This window comes from Elephas maximus, chromosome X, assembly GCF_024166365.1.
Source record: "Elephas maximus indicus isolate mEleMax1 chromosome X, mEleMax1 primary haplotype, whole genome shotgun sequence".
Classification (NCBI taxonomy): domain Eukaryota; kingdom Metazoa; phylum Chordata; class Mammalia; order Proboscidea; family Elephantidae; genus Elephas; species Elephas maximus.
In genome coordinates, this window is record NC_064846.1 from 49,324,059 (window position 1) to 49,337,077 (window position 13,019).

Sequence of the window (13,019 nt, forward strand, 5' to 3'; positions counted from 1 at the left end):
GAATGGCATCACATTCATGGTCAAAAAGAACATTTCAAGATCTATCCAGAAGTACAACACTGCCAGTGATAGGATAATATCCATGTGCCTACAAAGAAGATCAGTTAACACAACCAAAATTATGCATCAACCACTAAGGCCAAAGATGAGGAAAATGAAGATTTTTACCAACTTCTGTAGTCTGAAATTGATTAAACATGCAGTCAAGATGCATTGATAATTACTGGTGATTGGAATGAGAAAGTTTGAACAAAGAAGAATTTGTAGTTGGAAAAGATGGCCTTGGTGATGGAAAAAATACCGGAGATTGCATGATATAATTTTGCAAGGACAAAGACTTACTCATTGCAAATACCTTTTTCAACAACATAAATGGTGACTGTACACGTGGACCTCACTGTCCACTGGAAGGAAAACACAGGAATCAAATCAATCACATCTGTGGAAAGAGACGATGGAGAAGCTCAATATCATCAGTCAGAACAAGGCCAGGGGCCAACTGTGGAACAGACAATCAACTGCTCATATGCAAGTACAAGGTGAACCTAAAGAAAAATAAGTTTGAGAGAGCCAAAATATGACCTTCAGTATATCCCACCTTAATCTGAAGACCATCTCAAGAACAGATTTGACGCACTGAACACTAATGACCGGAGATCAGACATGTTGTGAAAAGACATCATGGACATCATTCATGAAGAAAGCAAAAGGTCAATAAAAAGTAATAAAAGACCAAAATGGATGTCAAAAGAGACTCTAAAACTTGCTCTTGAATGTAGAGCAGCTAAAGCAAATGGAAGAAATGATGAAATAAAGGAACTGAACAGAAGATTTCAAAGGATGGCTCAAAAAGACAAAGGGAAGTATTATAATGAAATGTACAAAGACGTGGAGTTAGAAAACCAAAAGGAAAGAATATGCTCTACATTTCTCAAGCTTTGCTCAAGCATAACAATGATTGTGAGGATGGCAAAGGCCTGGGCATTGTTTTGTTGTATAAAGGGTCACTAAGAGTCAGAATCGACTGGATGGCACCTAACGACAATAAGTAATGTTGCCATGAACATTTCTTTTTTCATATTTTTAATTATTTTATTACTGTTGCATCCTTCATGGGAAATAATGGCTTAAAGATTATCAGTATTTTTAATATTCTTGATACATGCAGTAGACACTAACATTTGTTGCAGGTGCCTTGGAGTCAGTTCCAACTCATAGTGACACTACATATAACAAAACAAAACGCTGCCCAGTCCTGCACCATCCTCACAAACATTGCTATGTTTGAGACGATTGTGGCAGCCACTGTGTTACTCCATCATGTCAAGGGTCCTCCTCTTTTTTGCTGACCCTCTCTACCTTACCAAGCACAATGTTCTTCTCCAGGGATTGGTCCCTCCCGAAAACATGTCCAAAATACATGAGAGGAAATCTCGCCATCCTCGGTTCCAAAATAAACCTGTTCGTTCTTCTGACAGCCAATGATATATTCAATATCCTTCGCCAACAACATAATTCAAATGTGTCAATTCTTCCTCAGCCTTCCTTATTCAGTGTTCAGCTTTCACATGCATGTGGGACGAAAGAAAACACCATGGCTTGGGGTCAGGAGCATCTTAAGTCTTCAAGGTGACATCTTTGCTTTTCGACACTTTAAAGAGGTCCTTTGCAGCAAATTTTCCCAATGTAATGGGTCTTTTGATTTCTTGACTGTTGCTTCCGTGGGTGTCGACTGTGGATCCAAGCAAAATGAATCCTTGACAACTTCAATCTTTTCTCCGTTTATTATGATGTTGCTCATTGGTCCAGTTGTGAGGATTTTTGTTTTCTTTACGTTGAGGTGTAATCCATACTGAAGGCTGTAGTCTTTGATCTTCATCAGTAAGTGCTTCAAGGCCTCTTCACTTTCAGCAAGCAAGGTTGTGTCATCTGCATAACGCAGGTTGTTAATGAGTCTTCCTCCAATCCTGATGCCCCGTTCTTCTTCATATAGTCCAGCTTCTCGGATTATTTGTTCAGCATACAGATTAAATAGGTGTGGTGAAAGAATACGACCCTGATGCACACCTTTCCTGACTTTAAACCAATCCGTATCCCCTTGTTCTGTCCTAACAACTACCTCTTTATCGATGTACAGATTCCTCATGAGCACAATTAAGCGTTCTGGAATTCCCATTCTTTGCAATGTTATCCATAATTTGTTATGATCCACACAATTGAGTGCCTCTGCATAGTCAATGAAACACAGGTAAATATCTTTCTGGTACTCTCTGTTTTTAGCCAGGATCCATCTGACATCAGCAATGACATGCCTCGTTCCACTTCCTCTTCTGAATCTGGCTTGAATTTCTGGCACTTCCCTGCCAAAGTACTGCTGCATTCGCTTTTGAATACCTTCAGCGAAGTTTTACTAGGGTGTGATATTAATGATATTGTTTGGTAATTTCCGCATTCTGTTGGATCACCTTTCTTTGCAATGGGAACAAATATGGATCTCTTCCAGTTGGTTGGCCAGGTAGCTGTCTTTGAAATTTCGTGGCATAAAAAAGTGATCACTTCCAGTGCTGCATCTGTTTGCTGAAACATCTCAATCGCTATTCAGTCAATTCCTGGAGCCTTGTTTTTCGCCAATACCTTCAGTGCAGCGTGGACCTCTTCCTTTAGTACCATCAGTTTTTGATCATATGCTACCTCCTGATATGGCTGAAAGCTGACCAATTCTTTTTGGTACAGTGACTTAGTGTATCCCTTCCATCTTTTCACGCTTCGTCGTTTAATATTTTCACCATAAAAAAAAAACCATCATTGTCAAGTCGATTCCGACTCACAGCGACCCTGTAGGACAGAGTAGAACTGCCCCATAGAGCTTCCAAGGAGCGCCTGGTGGATTCAAACTGCCAACCTTTTAGTTAGCAGCCGTGGCACTTAACCAATACACCACCAGGGTTTCCCCATAGAAATCTTCAATATTGCAACTCGAGGCTTCAATTTTCTCTTCAGTTCTTTCAGCTTTGAGGAATGTGGAGCATGTTCTTCCCTTTTGGTTTTCTATCTCCAGGTCTTTGCACATGTCATTATAATGTTTTACTTTGTCTTCTGGGGCTGCCCTTCAAGATATTTTGTTCAGCTCTTTTACTTCATCATTTCAGATTCTCTTCTGACATCCATTTTGGTCTTTTCTTTCTTTCCTGTCTTTTTAATGACTTCTTGCTTTTTTCATGTGTATGATGTCCTTGACGTAATTTCACAACTCATCTGGTATTTGGTTATTAGTGCTCAATGCATCAAATCTATTCTTGAGATGGTCTCTAAATTCAGGTGGGATATACTCAAGGTCACACTTTGGCTCTTGTGGACTTGTAATTTTCCTCAATTTCAACTTGAACTTGCATATGAGCAATTGATGGTCTATTCTGCAGTAGGCCCCTGGCCTTGTTGTGACTGATGGTATTGAGCTTCTCCATCATCTCTTTCCACAGATATAGTTGATTTGATTCCTGTGTATTCCCCCTGGTGAGGTCCACATTTAAGTTGTTGAGAAAAGATATTTGCAATGAAGAAGTTGTTGGTCTCGTAAAATTCTATCATGCGATCTCCAGTGTCGTTTCTATCACCAAGGCCATATTTTACAACTACCAATCCTTCTTCCTTGTTTCCAACTTTCACATTCCAATTGCCATTAATTATCAATGTGCCTTGATTGCATGTTTGATCAATTTCAGACTGCAAAAATTGGTAAAAATCTTCAATTTCTTCATCTTTGGCTTTAGTGGTTGGTGTGTAAATTTGAATAATAGTAAATTTAACTAAATTTGAATAAAATAATTATTTTAATAAAATATGACATAAGAAATGTTCATGGCAACATTACTTATAACAGTTATAAAAACTTGAAAATTTTAAATATATTCTACAAAACTGAACAGGTAAATAAACTGTGGTGTGTATAAATATAAATCATATGCGATCATTTAAAAGTAATGTTTAGTTCATTACAGTACTATACGCAATACCCAAAATGTGGGAACAACCTAAATGTACATCAACAGATGAAAAGATAAACAAATGGGAGTTCCTGAGTGGCACAAACAGTTAAGTGGTCATTGGCTACTAATCAAAAGGTTGGAAATAACCTATCCAGGGGTGCCTCGGAAGAAAAGCCAGGTGATCTGCTTCCATCAGGCCACAACCATGAAAACTTTATGGAGTGCAGTTCTACTCTGACATGCATCAGGTCGCCATGAGTCACAATCAACTCCACAGCAACTGGAACTGGACTATATACACAGAATGGAGCATTACTCAGCCATAAAGAGAAATGAAGTCCTGATACATGCTACAACAAGGACGAACCTTGAAAACATTGTTGAGTGAAATATCAGTCACAGAAGGACAAATATTGTATGATCCCATTTATATGAAATAGGCAAATGTATAGAGACCAAAACTTATTAATGGTTACTAAGAGTGGAAAGGAGGAGGAAAGGGAGAGTCATTGCTTTGGGGGCCTGGGTTTCTGTTAATGGTGGCAGAATAATTTGGAAAAAGATAGTGGTAATGGTTGCACATGGTTGTATCCTGAACAAATAATCCAAGAAGCAGGACTTAATAAAGAAAAATCACAGCATAAGGATTGAAGGAGGATTCATTGACAACCTGCAATAAGCAGATGACACAACCTTGCTTCTCAAAAATGAAGACAACTTGAAGTACTTACTGATGAAGGTCAAAGACTACAGCCTTTGGCATGAGTTATGCCTGAACGTGAAGAAGCAAAAATCCTTCCAACTGGACCAATAAAACGGCATCACAAGAAATGGAGAAAAAAATTGAAGTTGTCAGACATCTAAGATACAGCAATTGTTCTCTTTCCATCTGGAGCAAAGAAGAGTAAAGAAAATCAAAGACTAAAGGAAACAATTAGTCCAAAGGACTAATGGACCACATGAACCACAGCCACCACTAGCCTGAGACCAGAAGAACCAGATGGTGTCTGGCTACCACTATTGACTGCTCTGACTGGCACCAAAATAGTAGGTCGTAGACAACGTGGGAGACAAATTTAGAACAAAATTTAAACTCATAAATTAGCAAGACTTACTGGTCTGACAGAGGCTGGTGGAACTTCCAAGACTATGGCCATTAGACACCCTTCAAACTTGGAACTGAAATCACTCCTGGGGATCACATTATAGCCATACACGAGACAGGTATAAAATGAATAATAACACCAATGAGGAGTGTACAGCTCAGAATAATCAACTGTAGGAGATCTAAAGGGCAGCATTTGCCCAAAAGTAAAGTTTAGAAAGAAGGTACAGGCAGGAGAGCTGGGTGAATGGACACAGGGAGAAAGAGGGGAGAGTGCTGACACATTCAGGGGTTTGCAACCAATATTACAAAACAAGCTGTGTATAAACTGTTGAATGGCAAATGAATTTGCTCTATAAACTTTCACCTATACAACAGTAAAATGTTCGAACAAAATTGAAGGTATCAGCAATTTAATTCTACTTGGATCAAAAATCAACATTCACGATAGCAGCAGTCAGGAAATCAAATGATGTATTGCACTGGGCAAATCTACTGCAAAAGACGCCTTTAAAGTTTTAAAAAGTAAAGATGTCATTTTGATAACTAAGGTATGCCTGACCCAAACCATGGTCTTTTCAATCAGTTCATAGACATGTGAAAGCTGGCCAATGAAAAAGGAAGACAGAAACATTGATTCATTTGAACTGTGATGCTGGCGAGAAGACTGAAAATACCATGGACTGCCAGAAGAATGAACAAATCAGTCTTAGAAGAAATACAACCAGAATGCTCCTCAGAAGTGAGGATGGTGAGACTCCAGCTTGCTTACTTTGGACACTTCATCAGGAAAGACCAGTACTTGGAAAAAGACATGATGTTTGGTAAAGTAGAAGATCAGTGAAAACAAGGGAAACCCTCAATGAGACGGATTGACAAAATAAACTACAACAATGGAGTCAAACACACCAAAGATCATGAAGATGGCACAGGACCAGGCAACATTTCATTCTATTATACACAAGGTCACATGAGTCAGAGCCAACTCAAAGGCAACTAACAACAATGGTCGCACAACATGATAAACATAATCAATGTCACTGAATTGAACCTGTAAAAGCTATTGAATTGGCAAATGTTTTGTTATACATATTTTACCACAATTAAAAAATAATGTTTTAAAACTAAAAATTTTAGTAACATAGAAAAAGGCTTGATAAGTGAAAAAGTAAGATACAAAAGTGTATATACGATGACTTTTAACTTGTTTTTCCTTATTTTAACCAATTTATTTTTTTAAAGAAAAAAGACTAGCTATTTGGGTTTTATAAGGAAAATCATCAGAACAATAATAGAGATTATTTCTGTATTGTTGGTAGAACTGGGAACAAGTTTTTATTTTCTTCTTTATACTTTTCTATATGTCTCAATTTTCCAAAGTTGAGCATGTACTACTCTTGTTATCAGACAAAAACAACATGTAAGTTGGTTGACTGAATGAACAAATATACACAGTTCTTGCCTTCAAAGAGTTTATAATCTAATAGGGAAACCAGATTAAACCCATGAAACAAAATTCTTTTTTTTTAATTTTTTTGTTTTTTAGATGAAAGTTTACATGCAAATTAGTTTGCTATTCAAAAATTTATACACAAATTGTTTTGTGCCATTGCATACAATCCCTACAATGTGCCAGCATTTTCCCACTTTCCCTTTACACCCAGGTTCCCTGTGTCCACTTGTCCAGGTTTCCTGTCCCTTTCTGCCTTCTAGTCTTTGCTTTTGAGAAATAAAATTCTTGTCAGACCAAATACATTTAGATACTAGACTGGCCAAGGCTAAATATTACAAGTGTTCAAAGAAGGGTATAATCGGCAATTTATAAGATAGTAAGGGAACGATCTTATTTATCTATTTCCACTAGCAGGTAAACTCCATGAAGGCAGGGACCTTGTCTTATTCAGTTTTATCTATATTGTCTAGCAGAAAATGATTTTGTGGACAGTACATATCCATGAGGGTGGAATTAGAACAATATAAGAACAATTCTTGATTACTTAAAGATTGCTCAATAAACACTTGTTGAATGAATGTAAACATTATGCTGGAATTGAGCAAAGACTTACATCCATAGGATTCTAATCAAGGTAGGGACTCTGAAATATGTATGCAGTGCTAAAGTGATTGTAAGAAAGCTCACCTAGACTAGAATGGAGGGAAACCAAAAAACAAACAAACAAACCCATTGCCGTTGAGCCAATTCCGACTCATAGCAACCCTACAGGACAGACTAGAACTGCCCCATAGATTTTCCAAAGAGCGCCTGGTGGATTCGAACTGCTGACCTTTTGGTTAGCAGCCACAGAAGTTAACCTCTATGCCACCAGGGTTTCTGAATGGAGGGAGGATGCTGTAAAATGTAATGAAAAATAAGGTCGGATGAAGGGAAAGATCATGATAGCCTTGAAAACCAGGCAAAGAATTTGAGAGTTAATGTAATAAGAAATGGAGAATCAATAGATAGTTTTTAACAACAATAATGAAATCTAAAATTTATTGAGCATTTACAATGTGTCAAGTGCTATCCTAAATGCTTTACACAACTTTTCTCAATGTACTCTCAAAATAATCTTTGTGTAAAAAATCTTTGTGAGATAGGTACTATTGTCCTTCTTTTGCTAATGAGAAAACCAAGGCTCACAGGTTACTACTTTGCTAAAGCCCATACATCTACTAGTCAGATTCCAAGGTCAGTAAAAACAAGTGAAAACCTCAGTGAGATGGGCTGACACAAGAAACCACAACCATGGAATCAAACATACCAACGATTACGAAGATAGCACAGGACCAGGCAGCATTTCATTATGTTACACATACGGTCACCATGAGTTGGAACCAACTTGAATGCAACTAACAAAAACAACAAAGACTCTATATAAGACCCCTACAAAGACCACAGAACATCTCTCAGGAGAAAGACCAGAAAATGGTGAGATTCCATTACATCAGAGATATGTTTATCCTATGGTGTTGGACTAAAATCAGAGGCAGCAGTATGAATTCATGATTTTTAATACATCGAGACAGAAAGAAATATACATAGATGTGGGCATGTATCTGTATATATTCTAGTTCTGTTTGCTGAGAGGGTGTAGCAGTAATGGCACCCCACTAGCAGTGAACACATCTAGCACCCAGATCTTGGTTTTTAAATACAATTCTTCAATAAAAAGAATAAGAGTTCCCTGGAGAAGTAGCTGATTCCAGGGTTGGGACAGGGAAAGTACAAAAATGAGCCTGGACCATTTTGTGGTGCCAGAAAGTAATGCAGTGCTCACATAAAGATGGGGATATATTGAAAGGACACAGGAGTCAACTTGAAGGGGTTCCTGTTGTCCAAACTGGGGAGAATTTGAGCAAAAAAAAAAAATAGTAACAATAGTATAATTAATTATAACCCATAGAATAAAACAAATATTTATAAGTCCATACAGATATAAACAACTGAATAAATAGGGAGAAGAGAAAGTTCTTTGTTACAGAATAGAACTGCCCCATACGGTAGAATTCATTTAATACATTTAGGAAAATGTTGCAAATTGAAAATCATCATTTGGCAAAGTCACAGTAATAATTATTCATGCAATAATTATCAATGGATACTAAAATTAATGGATACAAGTATGATGAGAAAGAAGATATTTACATAGTCTCACAGTATTGCCCCTCACAGTGTCACAAGATCTGCTCACTTTGTGAGCAAGGAAAAAACAGTCACTTTATAGGGAATAAACATGGCAGACACCACCTTAACCAAGTTATCAAGGTTAATCATCCATGGTAAAGAATCTCATGGGTTGCATCTACAAACGTCAAAAGCCAAGGAAAAATAGGAAAAAAGTATACAGTCTTACATAGTCACAAAGAAATACGTAAATAAATATATGCACCAGACTAAAAGTATATAAGTAGTTGAGTCAATAAAATTGGATACGATGGGTAGGTAAGTTGGTAAAAACAACAAAATCAAAACTAAACCCTATGACTGAGTTGTTGTTGTTAGGTGCCGTCGAGTTGGTTCTGACTCACAGCGACCCTATGCACAACAGAACGAAACACTGCCCGGTCCTGTGCCATCCTTACAATCGTTGTTAAATGATTGAGTAGCTCAAGCAAAGTGTGCCACCATACACACGTACCCTGTTTTTTCACAATAGACAAGCTGCTGAAAAGTTAAAAAAAAAAAAGTTAGGTGCATCTAAAATTACTATGGAAATGAACCAATTAAAGCAATCATAAGACAAATATTTCTTCAAAATATATTGTCTACCCCAAATGATAACTGTTTTATAAATCTAACTTTTTATATATTATGATTGCATAAAACCACACAAATTGCAGTAAGCAATTGCATTTTGATTGTTTTAAAATTTCTCTCTCTGTACATAGACATACAGAAATCAAATTCCGATCTTTTGGTTCTAAGCCAAAAGCTATTTCAATTATACCATGCTGCTTCTCCTAACATCAGCAGGAAGAGATGTAATCCCCATTATCATTCCCATTTCACCTCCTCTGTAAAAAAAAAAAAAGTACCAGAAATTCCAACACTCTGAACAGCAAATAAATCCCTATAGACCACATACGAAAGAGTCAAGGGCAAAGATAGTGTGTCATAGGCAAAGAATCTGGAGTCAAACTGCCTAAATTCAGTTTTTCAGCTCCACACCTTACTACCTATGTGATTTTTGGCAAGTTACTTAACCTCTAAAACCTGTAGGTTCCTCATCTGTGAAAATTAGGAAAATAATGATATATACCTAACAGGATTGTTGTGAAGATTAAAAAATGATAATGTATATTACCATATTAGCACAATGCCTAGCATATAGTTAACACTCAAAAATGTAAGCTATCATGACAATGATCATGACAATGATGACAAATTCTTCCAGTGGCCTAGGATAATCATAGAGGAAAAATCATTCCATGGCCACCAACCACACTCTTATCCTTGATAGGTTCTTGGCACTGGTTACAAAGGAAGGAAGATACCAAAAAAAAAAAAAAATTGCTGTTGAGTAGATTCCGACTCAGAGTGACCCTGTAGGACAGAGTAGAACTGCCCCATAGGGTTTCCAAGGCTATAATCTTTATGGAAGAAGACTGCAACATCTTTCTCCTGCAGAGTGGCTGGTGGGTTCAAAACACTGACCTTGCAGTTAGCAGCTGAGCGCTTTAACCACTACACTACCAGGGCTCCTACAAAGAGATATTAAAAAAAAAACAAAAACTTAAACCCAGTGCCATCAAGTCAATTCCGACTCATAGCGACCCTATAGGACAGAGTAGAACTGCCCCAAAGAGTTTCCAAGGAGCGCCTGGCAGATTCAAACTGCCGACCCTTTGGTTAGCAGCCGTAGCACTTAACCACTATGCCACCAGGAGTTCCACAAAGATAAAAAAAAAAGATAGTACAGTTAAATTAGAGACACCTATACACTCTACAGGGTCGCTATGAGTTGGAATCGACTCCACAGTACTAGGTTTTTTTTTTTTTATACACTCTATGGAAACCCTGGTGGCGTAGTGGTTAAATGCTACGGCTGCTAAGAGGTCTGCAGTTTGAATCCACCAAGCCCTTCTTGGAAACCCTATGGGACAGTTCTACTCTGTCCTGTAGGGTTGCTATGAGTCGGAATTGACTCGATGGTAATGTTTTTTTTTTTAAATACACTCTACTGTACACATACACACACGCAACTTACTAATATTTGTATAGTAGAAGAGGCATAATTTTACATACCCTATCCATGAATTTAAGGTTATATCCTGTTGACAGTTACTCAATACAGGTATAACTACCTTTACATAAAAACATGTTATTTCCATGACTAGAAATGACATTGCCAACCTAAAACTGCCTTTTTTTCTTATTGCTAAGCTTTCAGCAGAAAGGTTACATTATTCCACCTAATAAATACCTAAAGTCAAAATCTTCCACATATTTGTCGTATCCCAATAATTTAGCATGGTTTCAGAGATAAAGAAATCACTTTTTAAGCTGTGAAATATTAAAGCAGTTTAAGTAGCAATGCTCTTCCTGATTACTTCAGTCAACAATGAGTCCTACTACCAGTCAGTTTTGCTTTAGAGAAGGTCACCAATATCCCCAGCACTAGTATGGAGAGCAGATACCATTCATATTTTTTAGATGATTAAAACATTCATCTGACTAGGATATTGATGTATGAAGCAAGAAAAACAAACCCTTGTTTTATTAGAGGCATAATATCCTAATGATAGGAAAATGGGATGTAGAATGTACTTTAAAAATTATATAGGAGGAAAAAAACTGTATGGTGTCTTCTGTAATTTTCTCATGAAAACTCAACCACTGATTTAAAAGTCCAAGAAAACAAGCTTGTTTCCAAGTTTTGTCAATCATAAAAATAAATCTCACTTTTAATATAAATCGATTTGATAGAAACTGGCACTAGTTTTTTTTTTTTTGATATATAGTGTTGGTATATCTACCTGTATAATTGGTATCTGATGCACATTTATTAAAAGCAATGTCAGAAAGAAAAAAGTTGAGAAATATCAAACATCCACAAAATCTTTGCTCCTGGGTTAAATACCATACGCAGAAAGCACCAAGAATATGATCTTAAAATTAACGATTCTCAACAGCATAATTGTAGCTGTATTCCATGGTCTGTAGCCCTGTTAAGTGACTAAATCTCACCCCGATGCTGTGTGTCAAAAAAGCAATTTCAAATCATTCACCTACTTTGATGGAAGCAAATTATGGCATGCATAGTTAAAAATATTTGATATGCATTTTTCAGCAGATTGCCATCATAATTACGTTATGCTTAGAGTAATACGAAAATTAGTTTTTTATACCTTAAGTACACATTTCCTGAAGATAGAAGGAAGATAGGAAGCTAGATAGCGAACTTGAAAGGGGACCCAAATAAACTGTAACATAGCAGCTGCATATGAAGAATTTTTAGTCGTTCAACCATGTGAAGGCCTAAACCATGACCTCATTTTAAAGTGTTTTTAAAGCCACATACTCTGATCACTCAAATATAACATTTAAATCAACTGTCAAATAACTTATTCTTTAGAGGTTAAGGAAAATTAAGGACCATGGGCATCAGGCTGGAGAACATCTTCTCTGACAAAGTCATTCATTCCTTTACATCTGCCTCTTATACCCAGAAGGGTAGTGGGTGGGACTACTCAGGTACTTTCTAGGAGATACAACACAGGGTTTTAATCCTTCATTTCTAAAACTGAGTGGAACTCTTTGCTCTGTGATTTCACATTAAGTCTTCCCCCACGCTCCTTTAAAGCAGAACAAGCATTCTCCTTTGAAAAGAGGTCTTTCCCTTTAAATAGGTGATAGACAAATTCTCGATTTGTTCAAGTGCCTTGGTGAGTTTAAAAAAAAACTAAAACAAACAAAAACCCAGAACTTAAAAAAAATAATAATAATAAAGACGCTGAAGACCTGAAGCCTGAGGCCATCCATCTATACACCTCACCTTATTGGTGTGTTACCTCAGCATTCATAACAAGGATGTCAAAAGGGGCATACAGTCTCTACAGCGGCTTTACTAACCTGAGGTAGGGGAGTTTCATGTTGCTAAAGGAAAAGAGCATAAGGGAAGAAACTCCGGGGCGCTAAACATTTTGATGGAAACTGGATTTTAAAAAAGCCATAATATTAAAAGTTTAAAAGCCACAATGTTTAAAGAGTGCGTGGGCTGCGTACAAGCAGTGAAAAAGTTAGCCGCCAGGCAGGGAAACACCCGAGTGTGGAGGGTGCGGAGGCAAAGTTTTAAATACTCACCAAAGCTCAGTGAACAATTAACAAGCGTCTCCTAGCCCTGGCTCTACTCTTGCCCCCAAAGCAGCTAGCTGCAGGGAAGCAAGCAGCCCTATTTTTAAACACTTAAAGTTCTCCCTTGGACTTC

General features: G+C 37.3%; 1 protein-coding gene across 1 annotated transcript in view; it reads right to left on the reverse strand.

Annotated features, from left to right (window-relative positions):
- The window catches only part of COL4A5 (collagen type IV alpha 5 chain), a 301,445-nt gene that overhangs the window by 287,904 nt on the left and 522 nt on the right, over positions 1-13,019 (reverse strand). The gene's annotated exons all lie outside the window — the stretch shown is intronic.